Here is a 19,906-nt window from a genome sequence, read left to right on the forward strand (position 1 = left end):
TCCAGTCACTGTCCGTTCTTCCCTTTGCTAGCATCCCTGGATCAGTGCTTTCTTCTTCCTCTAGCAGCGTCTCTAGGTCAGCGTCCTCCTCTTCCTCCTTCCCCAGTGTCTCTGGGTCAGCATCCTCTTCTCCCTTCCCCAATGTCTCTGGTTCGGCATCCTTTTCTCCCTCTGTTCACCACCCAGCTGTTTTTCTGGCTGCCATTTGAGCAGCCCATGGTTTCTGGAGGCTCCACCCCTTCCCATTCCAATCTGCAGCTGCAGACAGCTCTGGAACTGTGGGGCCACCGCTCGCACTTCCTCCTGGCTGCCACTTTCCAGGATCCCTAGGGTGAGTCTCAGGGTGCATGGGGTGGGGGTCTGGGGCCCCTTAGAGGGGCTTTCACTGCCCCTCTCACAGCTAGAAATAAATCTAAATTTACACCGAGAAGTACTTCTACAAGGCTAGACCAATGCGTAAAGGAAAGGATGCTCAACAATAAGAAAGGTAATTTTAGCTGAGACAGATATTTTATATAAGCATTGTGTACTGCACAGGGAGTCTATGCCTTGTTTTGCTACTGAATTTCTGTATGACCTTGACCATGGCCTTTCACCTCTCTGTACCTCTGTTTCACCTCCTGCTTTTTTCTATTTTGATTATATATAATTTAGGGCACTTTGATTATATATCATGCAGGGAACCTCTTATCTTAGAATCAAGTACAGTTCAGGCAAGCAGCTGCTTCAGCTCTGGATGGTGCTAGGATGAATCGTGGCAGGTAGGGGTGAATGGGAGAGCACAGGGAAGGGGTGCATGGTGTTGAGGGAGCATAAGGGAAAGGGTGAGGGGGGTTGGGATTGAAGGGAAAGGGATGGGCAGAGTGAGGGGGGTGTGGGAAAAGGGACACATGGAGCCCAGGGAAATGACTTGGGGGAAGGGACATGTGGAGTACAAGGAGTGCAGTGTGGGGGGGGGGGTGCAGGGAAAAATATGTGGGAGGGAAGCATGGGGAAAGGGCAGTGGTATTGATTGTAGGGGAAGGAATGTATGGAGCAAGGGGAACAGGGATAAAGTACATGGAGAAGGGAAGCACAGTGCAGAGGGAGCATAGGGGTAGGGGTGACGGGGGAGAATGGATGAAAGTACATGCAGCGCAAAGTGGGAGAAAGGACACATGGGACATGGGGCAAGGGGAATGTGGAGCAAAGGGAGTTCAGGGAAGGGGTGCAGTAAAGGGAAATGGAGTGCAGATGGGTGCATAGGGGAAAGGGTATGTGGTGCTGAGGGGAGCACAGGGAAGGAATGTGCTGAGCAAGGGTGGCATGGGAAAAGGGATGTGTAGGGTATGGGGGAAGTGGAGCATGCAGCAAGAGGGGCACAGGGAAGGAGCATGTGATGGAGGGGAGCACAGTGAAAGGGCTGCACAGAGTGTGGGAAACAGCACACAGAGTGGCAGGGGAGCTGCTGTGGCTCTGGCCCTAACCCTGATGGAGCTGGTTGTGAAGCTGGAGGTGTGGTTACTCCCTAACCCAGCTGGGTGCTCCATGTCCCCAGTGGAGATGCAGCAAGAGCAGCAGGAAAGGTAAGGGAGAAGGGCCAGGCATAAGAGGAGTGAAGTAGTAAGAGGAGGAAAGCAGTGGGGGGATGGGCAGCAGGTGGACAGGCATGGGAAGGGGCCAAGTGGCAAGAGGAAGAACATCTCTGGAGGTTTTTAAGACTAAACTAGACAAAGCTAGTCTAGTCTAGTTGGAATTATCCAGTTGAGGACAGTCCTGCTTTCAGCAGGGGTTTGGACTGGATGGCCTCCTGAGGTCCCTTCCAACCCTCATTTTCTATGATTCTATCCTTCCAACCACTGCTTCCCCTGTCATTACTTTCCCTGTGGCAGTAGTAGGAGGGATGAATTTAAGAGGGCTCTCCAATAACTAGATTCTAGACATGGAAAAAACAAATTTACAATTTTCCTTGTCTACAATCTAATAATTTGGGGGGTCCATCTTAAATTCAGGGTCATCTTAGATTCAAGTAAATATGGTATTTAATATATATGAGAAGACATGGGTGATTTTTTTTACTAATAACTTTTTTGATTTCTTTTGTAAAATAACCCTTTTGGTTTCATTTCTTTTCAAAATTTCATTATTTTTTGAAAACTTAAAACTTTTAGCTACCTATTCATCTCTGAGATATACAGAAATTAACAATATTTTAACTTAAAACTCAGTTTTGGACAGAACCTGGCATAAAAAAATCTAGGTTTGAAAATCTTTAAGTCTGCTATGTATAATTGTTAACACATGGGTGTTCATATCAGTATCCACATGCTACTGTAATATAAATAAATTATGTTCCATGTAAAAATGGGATAGCTATTTACTCTAAATATCATCCAGAGTTCAAGACAAGTGTTTGAAAGATTAAAAGTTAAACAGTTGCTATGTGGTATTAAATATTGATCACAAAGAGCATACAACAGAAAATGTATGGTTTTAGGACCCCTGGCAGATGTTACATTTATGACATGATTAATCTGATTAATCCTTGTAGCAGGGCACTAAGGTGCCTGCTACTGACAAGTAGTAATGTAGGCTCAGCTGCCCATCATCAGGGCAGCACAGGTGTGGGTTGCCAAGACAACCAGTCTGGTCAGCTGACTGGAAGAGGGCAGGGCCTGGCCTTTATAAACAAGCCAGGTTCAGGCCAGAATGCAGTTCCCTTCTGGCTGCCTAGGAAGAGCAGAGCAGAGCAGAGCAGAGCAGAGCAGAGCAGAGCAGACTAGACTAGACTAGACTAGACTAGACTAGACTAGACTGATGGCTGGAGAGTGTGTGCTTGACAATACTGGGTGGAGAAAAACCCTGGTAGGGATATGAATGGAGCTATGGAGAGCCAGTTGGCTTGCAATTTATGTTATAACACAGGAGTTTGAGGTTTTTGTTTTGTGGTTGTTGTATTATACTGGAGGACCGGGCGAGGCTGTAGGGGTGGAGGAGGTCTCATAGGAGCTCCACGATAGTGTGGGGTCTTCTAGCGCCAGAGAGGGCGCTGCATTTTGGGGTGTCCCGGCCCCAGTGTCGGCAATTATTGGGAGGAGCCCAGTGGGATGCATGCAAGAAGCCTCAGTGGGGCGTAAGACCCAGGAAAGGGGGTCTGGGGCCAGGTAAGGCCAAGCCTGCCTGAGCCCTGATTTGCAGGGAGCGCAAGCAAGGCCCCAGTGCAGGCAACAGTAGAGAGGCAGGCCCCAGTTGGGGGCGAGAGCCGCGGGGATCGCGAGGCGAGGCAGGCCCCGGTTGGGGGCGACGGTATTGAGGCCCCGGCGTGGGCGACGATATAAGGGCGAGGCCCGCGGGGCGAGACAGACCCCAGTGAGGGCGGCGAGGCCCGCGGGGCGAGACAGACCCCAGTGAGGGCGGCGAGGCTGGTGCAGGGCGATGGTACAGAGGCAAGGCCCCAGTGCAAGTGAAAGCTGTGGGAAACAGGCCCCGGTGCGAGCGAGAGTGGGCACGGAGATGAGTCTGGGGACCCGCAAGGGCACAGGTGACTCAAGGACTCACGTGCAGCCAGCCCAAAGGTCATAGTGCACCGGGTGGTTAGACCAAGCCAGGATACATCCAGGCCGTGCCAAAGAGGGTAAAAAGGCAGCCTCCCTTGAACATATCAACATCAAAGACATGGCGGGCGAGATAAAGAGGGTGCATTTAAACCGGATTTGGCATGGTGGGTAGGGGCACTAGGGGAGGTCACGGCACCCCTAGAGGTCGTCCTGCCACAATCCTATCACATTCAGGAAATTAATGATGCAACAAAATGAAAAACCAGCCACAAAACAATTCCATAAAATACGTGTCTTAAATTGTATGTGTGGCAGGGTATTCAAGTACCAGGTTGTTGTGAGCCCTGAGGCTCATCATGACCCAACATGGTATTGCCTTACCTCAGAGCTCCCAAGTGAGTTGCAGAGAAAAGCAAGCAGCATGCTTTGCTCTTCAACTCCCAATGGAGCTATAGGGCAAGACAAGCACTGTGCAGGGTCATGATGAGCTGCTTCACTGGAACAACACCTAAATATGCCTTCCTCTGCAGCCCCCCAAAGGTAGGGACAGAAGTTACACAAACTGATTTAATTGATCAGAAACTGTAATAGAACATAAGTTCAGTGCACATGAACCAGTTTCAAAATGGCCAAAACCAGTTTGCGATAAACCTAGTTGAAAGTAGTATCAGACTTAACTGATTGAGCTCAAACTGGTTTATGGAACGTGTGTCCCAGACCCCTTCCTTGTTTAAGTTAAACCAAAGTCCCCCAGTATCCTGCACATTCTGCAGCAGCTCTGCCCACCCCACTCCCAACCTCAGTGCAGCCCCCTGCCCCCCCACCCCCCAACCGGGAAGAGGATTGCACTTCCATGAAACCATGACGGGGGCTGTTGCTCTGTGAGGGTCACTCCTCTCCTCGCTGCTCCAGGGCAGGGGTGGAAGCGTGGCCAGAGGCTTGTCGGCATGGCCCCCTGAGGCAAAGAGGGGCAAGAAATGGGGTTATTTCCTGCCTCCCTCCAGCATCTGGTGGAGGGGGTAGGGAAGGAGCTTATTCTGTTGCTTGCCCTGCATAGGGAGCAATAGGCAGAGGCTGTGGTTGAGGCTGGCAAACCCCAGCTTCATTTCCCCAGGTGCAGAGGGGGCAGAGAGGGGTATAACACGTCCCCCACTGTGCCTCAGGGGGCCATGCTGGCCAGCATCTGGCCAAGCTCCTGCCTCTGCCCCAGCCACTGCAGCAGCGAGGGGGGAGCAGGAGGACGCTGGCTTGGGTCTGTGTTGGTGGGACAGAGAGGTGGGAATTAAACCCTGTCTCTGGCCAGTTCACTTAAGGCTACTGCCAGGGCTGGCCACACTCCCCCAGCACAGCTTCCCTGCAGCCAAGGGCATGCTCTAGTGCCTCCCCAGCTTATGGCCTGAACCACTGCAGGCATGTGCCTGCATTTTCTGAGTTAAAAGTGAATGTCTATTCACTTGCAAATTGGTTCAATCTAGGCAGGTTAGACAAACCTGCAAGGATTAAATCAATTTAGGCTCTGGCTTTTTGAATGTCTGTCCCTAGCCCAACTGCGGTTCCTGGACAGGGACCTTGCTAACCCGAATGTGGTTGCAAGGTTTCCACTAAAATAATGGTGCCATTGGGACTGGTCCCTGATTCCAACAGTTGTGTCCTGCCTTGCATGTGTGTAATAGCAGGAGATTTGATTAGTGGGACTGGGGATCAGATCCCCACCATGACTGCCAGGGCCCTAGAAGACTAAATTCTATGCACTAACTTCAGTTTTAGGTCCTGACTCTTGCTGTAGTCCAAAGTGGTTATATTTTGGCCAGAGTGGCTGTTAGAAAATCCACCTGGGACTGAGGAATTTTCTGCTAATGGGGGTGGAGGTCATTTTTTGATAACCACTCTCCCTAGTACAAACAGATACGTTGCCTCTCTCGAGGCATGTTGCAACATCATTCCTACAAGTGGAAGTACTTCTCAGATTCTGGAAACTGAATGTTTTTTTTTAAATGACACTAGACCTAATTCTGTTTCTAATTACACCAAGGACAATTTTTTTTCCTAATGGAATTAAAGCAGTGTAATTTTAGAGTCTGTAATGCCAGGTCTAAAAGAACGCTGGGATAATGAATCTGTAAAAGTTAATAAAATACTATATTTCCTTCACAGTTACTAAAATGTTACTTAAATTAAGATCAGCCAAAATAAAGACCCTTTCAGAGGGGTGATTAAATAAGTTGGAAGCTGTTTCACAGTGAGATATGTAGACAGCCCCTCTTTCAATTGCATCAGTGAAGTGTCACCACAAAATGAAAACACATTGTTGGTGTAAGTAGCAACAAAACTTGTTGAAACAGTTTTTGCTGTCTGCTAAACTGCCAAAAATTGGGAATAACTTTATTTAAACAGTGGAGTTACTGCCGATGATTACTGTCATTGTGAGCAGAATTTAATTTTCAGGGTCTCTTTTTCTTTAAGATATAAATTGTAATGTAGGGACTATGATTTCCAAGATGTGTAACTCTCCCATTCATACTAAGAGACACAGATGTTCTTCAGACACATTCATCTTCCTCAGTCAGGTGGGGCTTCTCCTGCAGTTTTCACCTGGGAGAGCCATTTGTACTTAAAAATCTGTCAAATTCCATGAAGATCATTTAGTTCAGTGGTTAACAATTTTCTGCATAGGACCCACCTCACAATTTCTAGCTATGGCTGTGTCAATCCTACAATCATTGTAGCTGCAAAGGATTGTGAGATTTTAATCCTGGGTTAAAAAACAGGCGCACATACCACACCACAGGTGTTCCTGTCTCCCAAGCAAGAAGGCTTTTTTCCCCCCACCCCATGGCTGGACTGTTGGGTCATGGGTGACAGCAGAGAGGATCAGTGTGGTGTGAGCACTTTTCATAAGCATTGCACTTACATTTACTTATTACTGTTGTAGAACAAAGAGGACTAGTGTTGGTGTGGGGTCTGCTTGAAGGAGTTGTGACTGGTTCTTGCTGCTAAGGGTGCTTTTCTCCCTTTCCTTTCACCTGCTTCTTCTGCTGCCTAGCACTCAACATACACATTGGAGGTCTGTAGCAGGCCCACAAATTGTTTTCTTACCCAGAGTTGTCCATTACAACAGTCTTTGGGCTAATCGTACTTAGAAAGTCTCTGTCTTCTTCACCTAATTAGTGCAAAAAGTATTTAAACACATCCCAAAACTAAAGTAATTGGGCTTTACCTACTCTGGTAAATGAATCTAAACTTTAACTTGTACAAGCTTAATTTGCTTTTGCCCTTCATTGATAGATAAAGTAGTTACTTCATTCTTACTTTTAATTAATAAATCAAGACTGCTGAAAAATACTTCCAAATTATTTTTTTTTATATGTTAAAAGACCTGAGTGTGAATTGGAGCCTCCATGGCTAAGTATCTATTTTTCTCTCTCCATGGCTAAGTATCATTTTTTGAAAGCCAAGCACATTAAGTGTTTTGTCATAGGTTTCAGTGTGTCATCTATTAACTACAATATGGGGAAACTTTCTGATGTTTGTTTGGTGGCCTAGAAAAAGGTGGTATTCTCAACCCAGCTGCTTCTGGATAGGCATTTACATTGGGTAAACCACTTATCCAATCACCGCGTTAATTGATATTACTTAACACTCTTAGTTGGCTCAGCAGTATGATATAAAGGCTATAAATTATACTTTTGAGAATGACATAAATTATACTTTGTTAAAAACCTTGTCATGATTATGCTTTAAGTGCTATATGTAGGTTTTTAACCCTATATACCCCATGCACATATAAAATTCTAGCTATTATACACATAGGATTTATAACGAAAAATGAATAACTGGTAGTTAATATATAAAGGTCTAATTATTGGAACAGAAATACAGTTTTGAAAATCACATAATTTGAGGCTTGCGGTCTTGGCTTAATTCCATCTCAGAGTAGGAGGAGTCTGGCTCTATGGCAAGGGGGAGATACTTTATGAAATTGTCATAAATAGTCTCTAGCAACATACTTGATATATTATATGCTTGTCAAATAACAATTAAATCATGAAAGTTTAATAAGCATTTAAAAGTAAGTTAAAATATCATGTGCAACATGCTGGTGATAAAACAACATCAACATTAACCAGATCATAAATAGAACAAGACCTATTTAGAGAGAACTTCCATATTCCTAGAGATATTAGGATTAAATACAGCTGGTGTGGATCTCTCTCTCTTCCTTCTGCTTCTGGTTTTTGTCAGGTAGTGCACTCAAAATTTGGAAGTTAGTCTGATTTCATTACACAGAGAGGAGGTTTTCATCATGCAGCTCATTGAACCATTGATTCACACAACCTTTAGGAGGACCCATGTTCCTTTATGAATCTGATTTTAATTTTACTTACTTCCTCATTTCTGAAGTTGAGTACCTGCTGGCAGAGCCACAAAGATTTTATTTGCCATTTTCATAGAGGAAGGAATAGATCAGTTATGTACTTACAACTGCAGAATCAAACCATGAAAAAGGAGCAGCTAAACTGAAAATAGTGGTGTTATATCACATTCAAGAGGTGAATAGGACTAGTACAGAAAAAAAATCTTTGGAATATTTTGATTTTTCATCAACCTCTGCCTGCACTCAATCTTTTCATCAAATTGCACAGCTGTGGCAGCCTGGAACTCAGTGCAGATTGTAAAACCTGAATATTGTGGGCATCTTCAGCTGAATATTTTCAACACTTTAAGGATTTTTTTTGGCCAAATTTTCCAAGCAAATCATGGTTTCCAGTTTTTCTGCTGGGGGTGGGAGGGAGGGAATTTAAAAGAAAAGATATTTTCCACGGAGGAAAAATATCTACAAAAAAAAGTTTTTATGGAAAATTTTCATTCCTTTGAGGTGAACTGCCTGGTTTATGAGCCTACACAAATTTGTAAAGGGGCAGATAAATAAACTTACTTCTGAATCATTCTGAATTGGTTGTCAAATATCATGTGAGGGGCTATGAAAGTTTTTTACTGAGGCCCTCCTCCCATACATAGCTTGCATCCCTAGTGCGTGGTACATGTCTGAGATTAATTCCGCCATTAATATAACACTGGATGTTTATTGCACTTTAGAAATGGCTGAAAGAAGTACAGGCAGTCCTCAGACTTATGACACAATTGTTTCCTGAAAACCATGTCTTAAGTTGAAACGGTGTAACTTGAAACCAATTTTTCCATAAAAAACAATATCATAAATGGGGAATTGGTTCCTGAACCAAGGCCCAATACCCTGTTTTCACCAACAATACCCCAGAATTTTGTACTTGATCAATTACAGATGAGTAATATAGCTACACTAATGTATTTATATTGTAAATGACAAGCATATTGATTTGGAAGGAATTCTTGAGGTGACTTTGCTGGACTTTTTGAAAGGTTCTTGGTTGGACTTTTTGAAGGGTTCGTGGCTGGAGCCTTCTCAGGAGTCTTGGGTGCAAGTTTTTCTGGAGTTTTGTCTGCTTTCTTAAAGAAAGTGTCCAATGAAGTTTGGACAGATGTTCTCCAGGGAGGTGAGTGACTCAGCAAACTTGTTTGCTGGCATGGCATGGCATCAGATCAAGCATAGTAAAGTCAAAACTGACATCATAAAGTTGAAACAGAGTATCAATTTATAAACTTTGTAATTTGAAACATTGTAAGTCGAGGACTGCCTGTATTTCTATTTGTATTTTAGTTATTTAGAACGCAACAAAGCATGTCCAAGAAGAAAAATATTTTATCCTGGCCTTTACTTAAGCTGTGGAGTACTGTAAACATATGAGAGAGTAGGGAGCGAATTCAGGTGGATTTGGATAGACTGGGAAAGTGGGCAGATCAGAATAGGATGCAATTTAACAAAGATAAGTGCAAAGTGCTGCACCTGGGAAGAAAAAAATCACCAATAAACCTATAGACTGGGAAGTACCATTCTATGTAGCACATCAGTGGAAAAGGATCTCAGAGTCATAGTTGATGCAAAAATGAACATGAGTCACCAGTGTGATGAGGTAATAAGTAAGGCTAACTGTCTTGTATTATCAGGTGCATCACAAGCAGGTCCAGGGAGGTGATAATTCCCCTTTATGTGGCATTGGTGAGGCCACAACTGGAGTACTGCATCCAGTTTTGGGTGCCGTACTTCAAGAGGGATGTGGATAACATGAAAAGGGTCAGAGGAGGGCTACTCATATGGTTGAGCGCCTGCAGGTAAGATCCTATGAAGACATCCTGAGGGACCTGAATCTCTTCTGCCTCTGCAGGAGAAGGCTGAGAGGTTACCTTGTGGCTGTCTACAAACTAATTGGGTGGGTTCAGCAGGGAATAGGGGATACTCTGTTTCCCAGGGTGCCCCTCCAGGTTACTAGAAACGATGGCCATAAATAGAAGGAGAGTATCATAGAATCATAGAAGTAGGGTCGGAAGGGACCTTGTAGATCTTCAAGCCCGACCCCCCGCCTGGGCGGGAGAAAAAGACTGGACTCAAACGAGTCCAGCCAGGTAGTCATCAAGCCTCTTCTTAAAGATCCTCAGGGTAGGAGCCAGCACCGCTTCCCTAGGAAGTTGGTTCCAGCTCCTAGCTGCCCTAACTGTGAAGTAGTTCTTGTGGATGCCTAATCTAAATCTACTCTCTAATAACTTGTGTCCATTGTTCCTTGTCATGCCAGGGGGCGCTAGGGGAAATAGAGTAGATTTAGATTGGAAGAAATCAGGAAGAAATTCTTTACAGTGAGGGTTGCCAAAATATGGAATGGACTTCCAAGGGTATTGGTGGTTTCCCTTTACCTTGGAGGTGTTCAACAGAAGATTAGACAAGCACCTGGCTGGGGTCACTTGACCCCAGCACTCTTTCCTGCCCAGAACAGGGGGTCGGAATCAATGATCTAATAGGTCCAATCCAACACTAGAAATCTATGAAATCTTGATTATTTTATATGTTCATTTAATTTGCACTGAACACTCACATTTGTACTATGTTTCTGTAGGAGGTTCATTGTAAACTATCAATCTTATCAATAGGTAAGAGACACTTGAAATGGTTTTATTGCTCCAAACAAGAAAGTTACAGCATGAAATATGGGTCACTATGCTTAAGTGTTTAGTTGAGAAGTCAGGTACTTACACCTTGAACTTCTGTTTAAGTGTTTTGCTGTGTGGTATTGTAAGTTCTGTGTCAAGAGACTGTGCCACCTTACGTGTTTCATAATGCCCAGGTCAGCTTGAGTGCTCATGCAACTACTGTCAGCAAAGTCTGTATATAAGTTATCCTGGCACTTCCTGTAATAAGAATGTTTTAGCTGCTTATAACATTTGCAGACTTTGATAGTTTGGATTGCATATTTCCATGATGGGAAAAATCATTTACTTGAATTTGTGCAACTGCTTTTTTATTTTGAGAAGCTTCAACAAAAGAAACAGCCATTTTTCAAGAAGAAATATACAAGAAAATTATTCTTAGCCATGTTAAAAACATCTTTCAGCTGTTATGGAGATGCTATAGCTTCTCAACAATTTAAAGTAAGGACTTAGTACTTGGAGATAGCATGTCTAACACATAGATGATCAACACTATTTGGCTGTTCTCAGGAAAAAAGATCGCTCAAATGTGGCCATGTTCTCTTAAAAAAAAAAAAAAATCTTTATACTGAGTGTGCTCCACCCCAAGGGTGCTTGTTGACTTTTTGCTACATTTGTAGGTCCTGCTTATTGCAGATCTGGTACAGGTAAAAAGAATAGAGGGACTCTATATATTTACTGTGTATCTGCTGACCTGCTGATATCTAAATAGCAATGGGGAACAGCCTAGGCCAATTTGAATGCAGAGGAAACAAAAGGCAGCATATACAGTGGTAGAAGAAGTAGACTGGGAGAAGGAAATTGTGGCTGCACGTGACATGGCCAAATTGGGACTAGCTGAAAAAAGTGGCCATGGTACCTCTTCACTGTAGTGCTCTGTTGGCCATGTGAATGCAGCACCTTGCAGCTTTATGACCCAAGTACTTCCCCAGTATCTCAGGCATATTTTGCAGCCTGTATTGAGTTCCAATCTGTGCTGTTAGTAATACGTAGGGTCATGAATGCCTCATGCCCCCAGAGGCTAGAGGAGCATGGCGAGCTCCTGCAGGTGGTGGCGGGAATGTGGCAGTGGTGAGTTGTTGGTTGGGGGGGTGGGAGGGGGCAGTGAGTGCTGACCAGCGGTCGGTGACAACCTGCAGACACCAGGTGGCCAGTGGCAATTGGGGACTGCCTGCAGATGCTGCCGGCTGCGTTGGCAGTGGGGAGGTGGCGAGCAGTGACAGATTGCAGGCATTGCTGGCAGTGTTGGTACTACCTTTTTGCAGGGAGTGCACACCAAGCTCATGGGATGCATGTGCACCCCCCTACATGTTGTCAGTGCATAGGGTAGCTAGTTTAAAGCTTGCTTGTCTACATTTTATGTGACATACTATGAGAGGAGTTTACATGACATACTGTGGAACATTTTATGTGACATACTATGAGAGTTCAGAAATGATGTCAGGAGGGAAGATTGTGATCAGATAATGAGGAGACAGGGGGGGATGGAGAGAGAGACTGGAGACAAGGAGACTGGAACTGGGACAAAGAGTAGAGGGACCCACTGGGACCCAGGAGTAGAGGGACTCAAGATAGGATGGACAGATGGGGTGGTAAAATCTCCAGTTTGAAAAAGTTCATTTTGTATACTGATTAGGCTCAGGAAGAAGTTGGAATAGTCTCTTTACCTCAAAGTTGTTTGTTAGTAAGCAGCACATATTCATATTTCCTTTTGGTTATGATGTTTCATATTTCACAGAGGGGCCAGTGGATGGGATTCTTCTCTGGGCAGGAATTCCTTATCTGGTGAGGTAGCTGAGCTTGATGTGAGGTTCTGTATAGATGCAAATTATCTCAAACAAAGGCAGGAGGGTTGTCTCTGGTTTCAAGTGATCAAAGGTGTTTCCTCCTTGTGAAATTATGAAAATTTCATTTCCAAAAAAAAAAAAAACCCCGCTAAAATTCAATATCTTCCATGTGTCAGGGGTCAGGTCAGCATTTCTAAATAGAATTTTGTTTCCTTCTAAATACATAGCTACATTTGTCTTTAACAATTTTTTGTTGATTCCTATTTTGTTTTCTTTTCAGAAGAATGTCCTATTAGCTAGCTTGCATTATACAAACTGAATTTTGTGATTTATCATTCTATTTTACATAAAACATCAGCTAAAACTTGCTGTATTTTTGTGGTGGAATATATGGAATCCTATGGCATTTAAATAGAACTGAGCTGATATGTTGCTGAGTATTTTGCAAAACTCACAGTGCATATTCCAGCAATTTTCATACATTTGCCATCTTTTCCACTTCTACCTGCTAACAACAAATATTCATGCTTAGGGTTTGATGTATCATTCTGACAATTATGAAACTGGTGATGTTCATTGAAAAAGGAAGAGTTAAAAGGTCCAGCCATCCTCTGGTTCTATCTTGATATTTGATTATGCATCAGAGCCTCCTAGCAGATTTTGTATTCTTCATATGAATAAATCTGCCTACCAGTTTGGTTTTCCAGTGTTAGCAGCGAGCTTTAGAGATGATAAAGAAGCATCTTTCTATTTTATTTTTCATACTTGGAGGTGATCAAATTGGCCTGAGGGCCATTCCATTCTGCCCAGATAGGGTAAAGAATAGCTAGGCTTGATGTCTTCCCTAAGGCTACTCTGATGCTTAGAATTTCCTTTATTCTTTAGAGGGTGGAGATTTTCAGCTGCTGTCACAGGTATTCCTGCTGTTTCTGTGGAAGCTGGTTTAAGGGAAAATTCTCTTCTGTGGTGGCACAAAGGGTACCTGTAGACATGCGGTACACCTGCTCTGTTGTGCTGTAATTATAGCACATTGAAACAGACTCGATTAATCATGTCTGGAGCGTGCTAATTGGCACGCCCCATCAGCCTCAGCACTTCATGTATTCAGCATCCCTGTGCTTCAGAATGGTGGTGAGAGTGCTTTAACTAAACCTCGTTGAACAAGTTTAGTTAAAGCACCCCTGCCACCTTTTGAAGGTGTACTTCAAAAAGTGGGGGTACTTTAATTAGAGCGGTTCCTGGAGCACATGTAAAGACACTCATACCGACCTCTTCATGCATTGCGTAAGTAGCCAGGAAGAATTAGAGAGAAGTTAGAGATTGAAAGTTCAGAAGTTTTTCCTCTGGCCAGTGTGTGCTTGGTTAGTTACAGCACAGTAGCTGAGGAAACATGGAACATTTGTTTTCCTAGACTTCCCACTGTATCATCTAGAGATCTTCTGCCTCTCCACAGTCTTTATAATAGTTAAGAGAGACATTTTGACCACTATCTCAGGCATGTACAGGCATTATGTTTCTACCAGGAGAATCACAGTTCTCCTGGAAGAAATTGCCAGTGCATAGCTGTTCATTCAGTTTCTCACAGAGGAAACATGCCCCATCTTCAAGAATGGTCTTCCACTGTGATACCTGAACACTTTCTCCTGTGTGAGAATTTCTCTTGCTAGAACGAATGCCTGCATGTTCAATGCCTCTATGATCAGGAGGAGTTAAGCACAAGCTTCCGCAATGACTTCCCCAGACCAGGGGGACTCAGGTTGAGGAGTATTTCCAAGGGTGGAGTTAAAAGGCCTGCTCCTGCAAGCCTTCCTAGGACCATGTAGACCCTGGTCTGGGGAAGAGTCAGAAAAGAGCAGTATGAGAGCACAGGGAGAGTCTGGTTGTAGCTTCCCTCACACCTCCCCACACCATGGGGAAAGGACCCAGAAATTTTAAGTAGTAGGAATGAGCATCTGCCCATGGGCTCAGTGAGAAAAAAACATACCTGACAAGCCTCTCCCCAGTAGTCCAGGACGGTCTGCAGAACAAGTTTAGACCAGACTGATCTTTTCATGTAGAGGAAAGAGTATGGAACACATGACTGTATAGAGAATATTTTGTACAGATGCAGCTACAGGTATCACCGATTGAGGCACATAATTTTATTGTTAAGAGTGAAGATAATCACCAGTAAGCAGAAGAACACAGAATCAAAGGCAGTTAATGAATTTAGTCCTCTGATATATAGGTGATCATCTCCTATAAAACCATTTATAAATGTATCAAGGTTTATGTTTAAACAAGTTAGATTTTTTTTTGGTCCCCATTTTTTCTATCAGAAGATCATTTCAAAAGCTTACTCTTCAGATGGTTATAACCCACATGTTTCTGCCAGTCAGTTTAGGAATTAACTTCTTTCTTTAAAATTGATTTTTTTTCCTCTCCCAAATGCTGTTTGATAGCACACTTGCCATTAGCAAATGGTAGGATGAAATTTGTGTTTGAAAATAGGAAATAAAAAATAATACCTGTGGACAAGAGAGAGCCAATTAATTAACAACAGGTATTTAGCAAATATCAAGTGATTATCTGGAGGTGAGCCTTTAGGGTCAGGACTGCTGCTGATACCAGAAAACACAATTAAAAAGACAAATGCAGCAGTGGAGGCAGTCACTTTAACTTATTTGCATTGAGCTCAGCACCCTCCTGCCCCCCTCCCCAAACTTTTAGCACTGATTCAGACTGTAAAGAATTATTAACTATGTATCAGCCATAATTGAAATTAAAGTGAAAGATTAAGATCTGGGTGCATTTTTTTTCACAAAACCATTTGTAATCACGAAAACAAAATTGATACAATAATCCTTAAGGAGCTGAATTATCATTTTTGGACTTGTTAAATTGATATCCAAGATTTTTTTTCATTGTTATATTTGAACTCGCAGCTGAAGACTGGCAATTTCAAAATACTTATCGCACAATGACTTCCATAAGACATATTAATACTATGATGTGAAGTTCTGTGAAACTGGTTTAGGAGAGTCACATACCAATTGTTTCAGGATTTAATTTCTAGGCTGTAGGCTTTGCAAACATATAGGCCCTGAATCTTTACCACATCTGAGCCATGCCATGGGATTTAAGGAAATGGTGGAAGTGCTTCACTGCTTAGGGCCAGACTTAAACTTTACATGCTTAAATGTTTTGATTTATTGGGGCCCCATTAAAGCAGACTGAGACAGAAAAAGAAACTATGACACAAGGGGAGAGCATTGCTTAAGCACTCACTGGGTGCATCTGCAAGAGATGCTTACTGTGTGGTAGCCTAATAACACTGTGCAGTAGTGTGCCAGTCAAAAACTGTGCTAATAAGCTACTTTACAGTGTTATTAGGCTACTATGCAGTAACTGTCACAAAAAATGTGTGCCAGTGTTACTGTGCAGTAAACGCAGTAACTGGCATTCAGTTAGTACTTCATTAAGGAAGTACTAAACTAAATGTGCAGTAACTATGGCACATTAATAAACATGTAGATGGACTCACTGAAATACTAGTAAATTTACACCTTTCCCTTACAGCACCATCCCCTGATACCATCCTAACTCCAGATTTGATCATCACTTTAACCTTATGCAGGAAAGAACCAGCATTTCCATTTAGGACATTCTCTTTTGTGGGTATAAATGTATTCTAATTTATTGGAAGCAAGAATTTTGCAAATGATATCTTTTATTGGACCAACTTCATGGTTGGGATAAACATAGCAAGCTTTTGGGCATCACAGTACTCTTCCTTGGGCCTTCCAGAGGTTAATTGTATCATAAATGTAATATCTGCCTAGACCCTGAGTCTCTCGGGTGCCAGGTCAGCACTTTTGCCACTGGATCATCATTACTTCCCTTTGTATATATAAATGAATTGTTATTTACATCTTTCCTGTGTGGTGAGAGCTGGTTGTTATCTTCATTTAGTGGATGGAAACTAAGACGTCTAGAGATTAAGTTCAAAAGCATCCACCCATTTGGTGTGACCAATCTGAACAGCTAAATATTTATTTTCTAGGTGCTTAACTTTCTGTAGTACTACTTTTGTTCAAGGCACTGTTAACCTTAATTTCAAGTACAGCTCTGCTTAGCTTTCCTGCAAATCAGAAGCAGGGCTCCTTTCTCAGGCACCTTAGAAAATGACATGCACACAATTAGTGACAGCAGGTGAAAAATTTAGTTACCTGGCATTATATTGGAATCCCGTGGCAGAAGCAGGGTCTGCGTGATGGTATTAACCCACCTTTCTCATGAGTCTGTTCTTTCTCTTCCTATTCTCCCCTGTCTCAGTCACAAATGCCTTACAGAAATTTATACGCTATTTTGTGTGTGGTTTAAGTGGTTCTTCCTCACCCATAACAGTCAGATAAAAGGGAATGAGCTGTGGGCTGGGGTTACCTAGCCTGAGCAGGAGCAGGGATAGGTGGATTGGATCCCCCACCTCACCCCCCTGCTCCAGTTCAGGATGGGCAAACCCTTCCCTTCCTGCAGACAGCATCAGACCTGGGGGGTGGGAGGCAGGGCTAGGCAAGAAAGGCTGCAGGAAGGCTCATCAGGCTCAATTGGCTCTGAAGTGGAGCTCAATTTCCTCCCCGCCCAAGAGGCAAATGTTGGGTTAGGTGTGGGGTACACTCTAACTCATGGCACTTTACATAAAGCAAGGGGGGACCACAGGTCTGTCAGCATTCAAAATAACATGAGAGTGAATAACAGTTTCTGGCCACTCTCACTGGTGTGCCAAAGCCGTTTTAATTCTCTGTGTTCTAGTCAGGAACCAGGGCCAAACAGCATTGAACTATTCACCACAGATTAAATCTTGTCAAACAAACCCTCTAATCAGAAGCTAATTATGCAAAAAGAGAAGGCTTTCTTTATAGCTTTTTAGCATTAATATGCATCACTGAGCTTTAGCATGGTTCTTTTCCCTGTTCCTTCCTACACACATGTACCATTTTCTCATTTGAATGGGAATGAGGGACCTACATTTCTGAAATTTCATTTTAATTACCTTGGCATATGTTGTGAGTTTTCTAGTCAGGATGGTAACTGCTAACACACAGGTTACATGGTTGCACTGCTTCTGCTACTTTTTCTATGTGGATTTTTACTCCAGCACTACAAATATTAGAAAGTTTCCCATTTGTTTTGCCTAGTCCTAACAGTGAAGTTGCTTCAGAGACTGCAGACTCAAGACCCCACTTCTGTTAGCCAGTGGGCTAGCCCCACATGCCAGCCATATTGACATTACTGAAATGTGATGGTATCAAAGACCTACTGTTTTTTAATAATATTAATTGAAACTTAAGTGAATTATTCAAGTGGTATCAGTTAACAATGAAATAATTACTCTAGTTTTATTCACGTTTCTACTGTAAGTTACTGTTAATCAGTTTTTTTTTAAAGAAACAGTATAGAAGAGCCCGTATTCATCAGAGATCCTTCCAGATATTTACAATGTGTACCTATAGGCCAAGTACATTACACTTTTACCAGTATAAGGTGATCAGAAACCAATCTATACCCATAGCAGAACAGAAGTTCAGCACACAAAACAGGTCTATACTCATGTATAACAGGAGACTAACACTCCTGTTACTTCAAGGAAAAAACCCCCTTGTACCTGATAGAGTCCAGGCAGCTAAATAGAGGGTAGCTACAAAGAAGTGGATGCCAGGGAAGCCCTGTTACCCGGGCAGAGGCCTGGCCATTAAGTCACCACCAGTCAAGGGAACACTACACAGTATGAGTTGGCTGCAGAGAGGCAAGCAATTAGATGCTGTAGGCTAGGAGTGCCTAGTGCAGGTGTGGCTCTGCTGAAGTAAGGTGTAGAGAATAGCAACAAGGAAGCAGCTGCAGCTGTACTTGTCAGCTCCCATGGCAACTATATGGCAGTTTCTGATGAACCAGCCTTGTAGGTGGCAGGGAGAGCTACAGGGGCAGGACCTAAGAGGTATAAAAGCCTAGGACTTGAAACCAGTAGCCAGTCTGTCTCTGCAGGCTGCCAGGGAAGAAACTCTGTCCTGAAAAGGACTGGAAGCAGTTTGCCCTGAAGACTACCAGCTTCCCGGGAATGGAGTCTTGTACTTAGAAGACCAGAGATAAGACACCCATTGAGAGTTACCTTCAATGGAGGCTACAAGTAAGATATTGCAGGATTACAGGAAAGAGTAGTTAAACCATCAGAATGAATAGGACTTATGTTATAGCCAGCATGCTTGTGTTTGTATTGAAGTTGTTGCCGGTGGTTTGGGATTTGTGACTTCCCCTTCAGTCCTAGGTTCCAAGGGTGCCAAAGAGGCATGCAGTAGTTGTGGGAAAGACCTGCCAGGGACTGGGCCACAAGCCACAGAGCAGACTTCTGCTAAAGGAACAAGATTAGAGAGAGACTTAAACACAGTGCCTGAGAATGGTGAAATTGGGGCAAAGGGCCCAGTAGCACAAGCAGGGCAAGACCATAGCCTAAGAGAGATGAGGCCAGGGGTCGGTAGCCCAAAAACAGTGAGAAGCAGCCTGAGAAGGGTGAGAACTAGAGAAGCATGGCCTAGTAGGGGTAAGAAACAGGGCCTTGGACTCATAGCCACAGGGTAGCAAGGATCAACAGGGCCAGGGAGCTTATAGCCCAGAATGGCAAAAACTGGTTAGGAACATAGGAACCTGAGAAGAGGGGGCAGAAAGGCACAAAGTCGGAGGCCTGAAGAGGGACAGAAACTGATACAAGCTGGGAGGTCTGGATTGACTGAGTGGAAATTGGGCTAAGCGCACCAACTGAGGAGAGATTGGTAACACCTGAAAGACACAAGCATGGCTGTAGGGGAGGTCAGAAGCCATGGAATTAGCTCTTACGCCAGTTACTGTGCTGGAGCACAGATGGGCCAGGAAGACCCACCTAGCACTGGGGGATGGGGGGTGGGGCTTGTCTGAGACCCTTGGAGTCCAGGAAGACTGACTGGTTATGTTCATGAATTAGGGCTTACTCTGATATTCTAGGGCAGCTTCCCTTTCCATCAGTTTATCTAATTACAACAAGGTGTGGCAGGAAAAAGGGAAGAAAGGAGACCCAGGGGGGTGCAGGAACTGCCACCAGAGGGTCTCATAGCCATCCTTGGGGTCCAGTCCTGCTACACCATAACAGAATAGCAGTTCAGTACACACAGACTCGTTTAAAAATGACAGAACCTGTTCTAATATTTGCCTTCCTCCATAGAGCATATGGTATAGATGTGCAGTCTTTTTCAGTATAATTACACAGCATCTGCTTGGGCATCTCCACTGATCAGACACCTTAGTGATGCAACTTTCTACAAACTTTTAGCCACTTAAATATAGTCTGTTTATTTAACACTACAGCCTAGGATGAGGTCTAAAACTTGGACACAGATTATCAGCATTATTAGATCTGTCTCTTTGTAAGAAGGAATATCCACTTCAAAAATAGTTTACCTCTAACACTGTCCTTTATAGTATTTACATATCCATAAATAT

The sequence above is a fragment of the Crocodylus porosus genome, unplaced genomic scaffold, assembly GCF_001723895.1.
Source record: "Crocodylus porosus isolate Cpor-Errol unplaced genomic scaffold, CroPor_comp1, whole genome shotgun sequence".
NCBI lineage: Eukaryota > Metazoa > Chordata > Crocodylia > Crocodylidae > Crocodylus > Crocodylus porosus.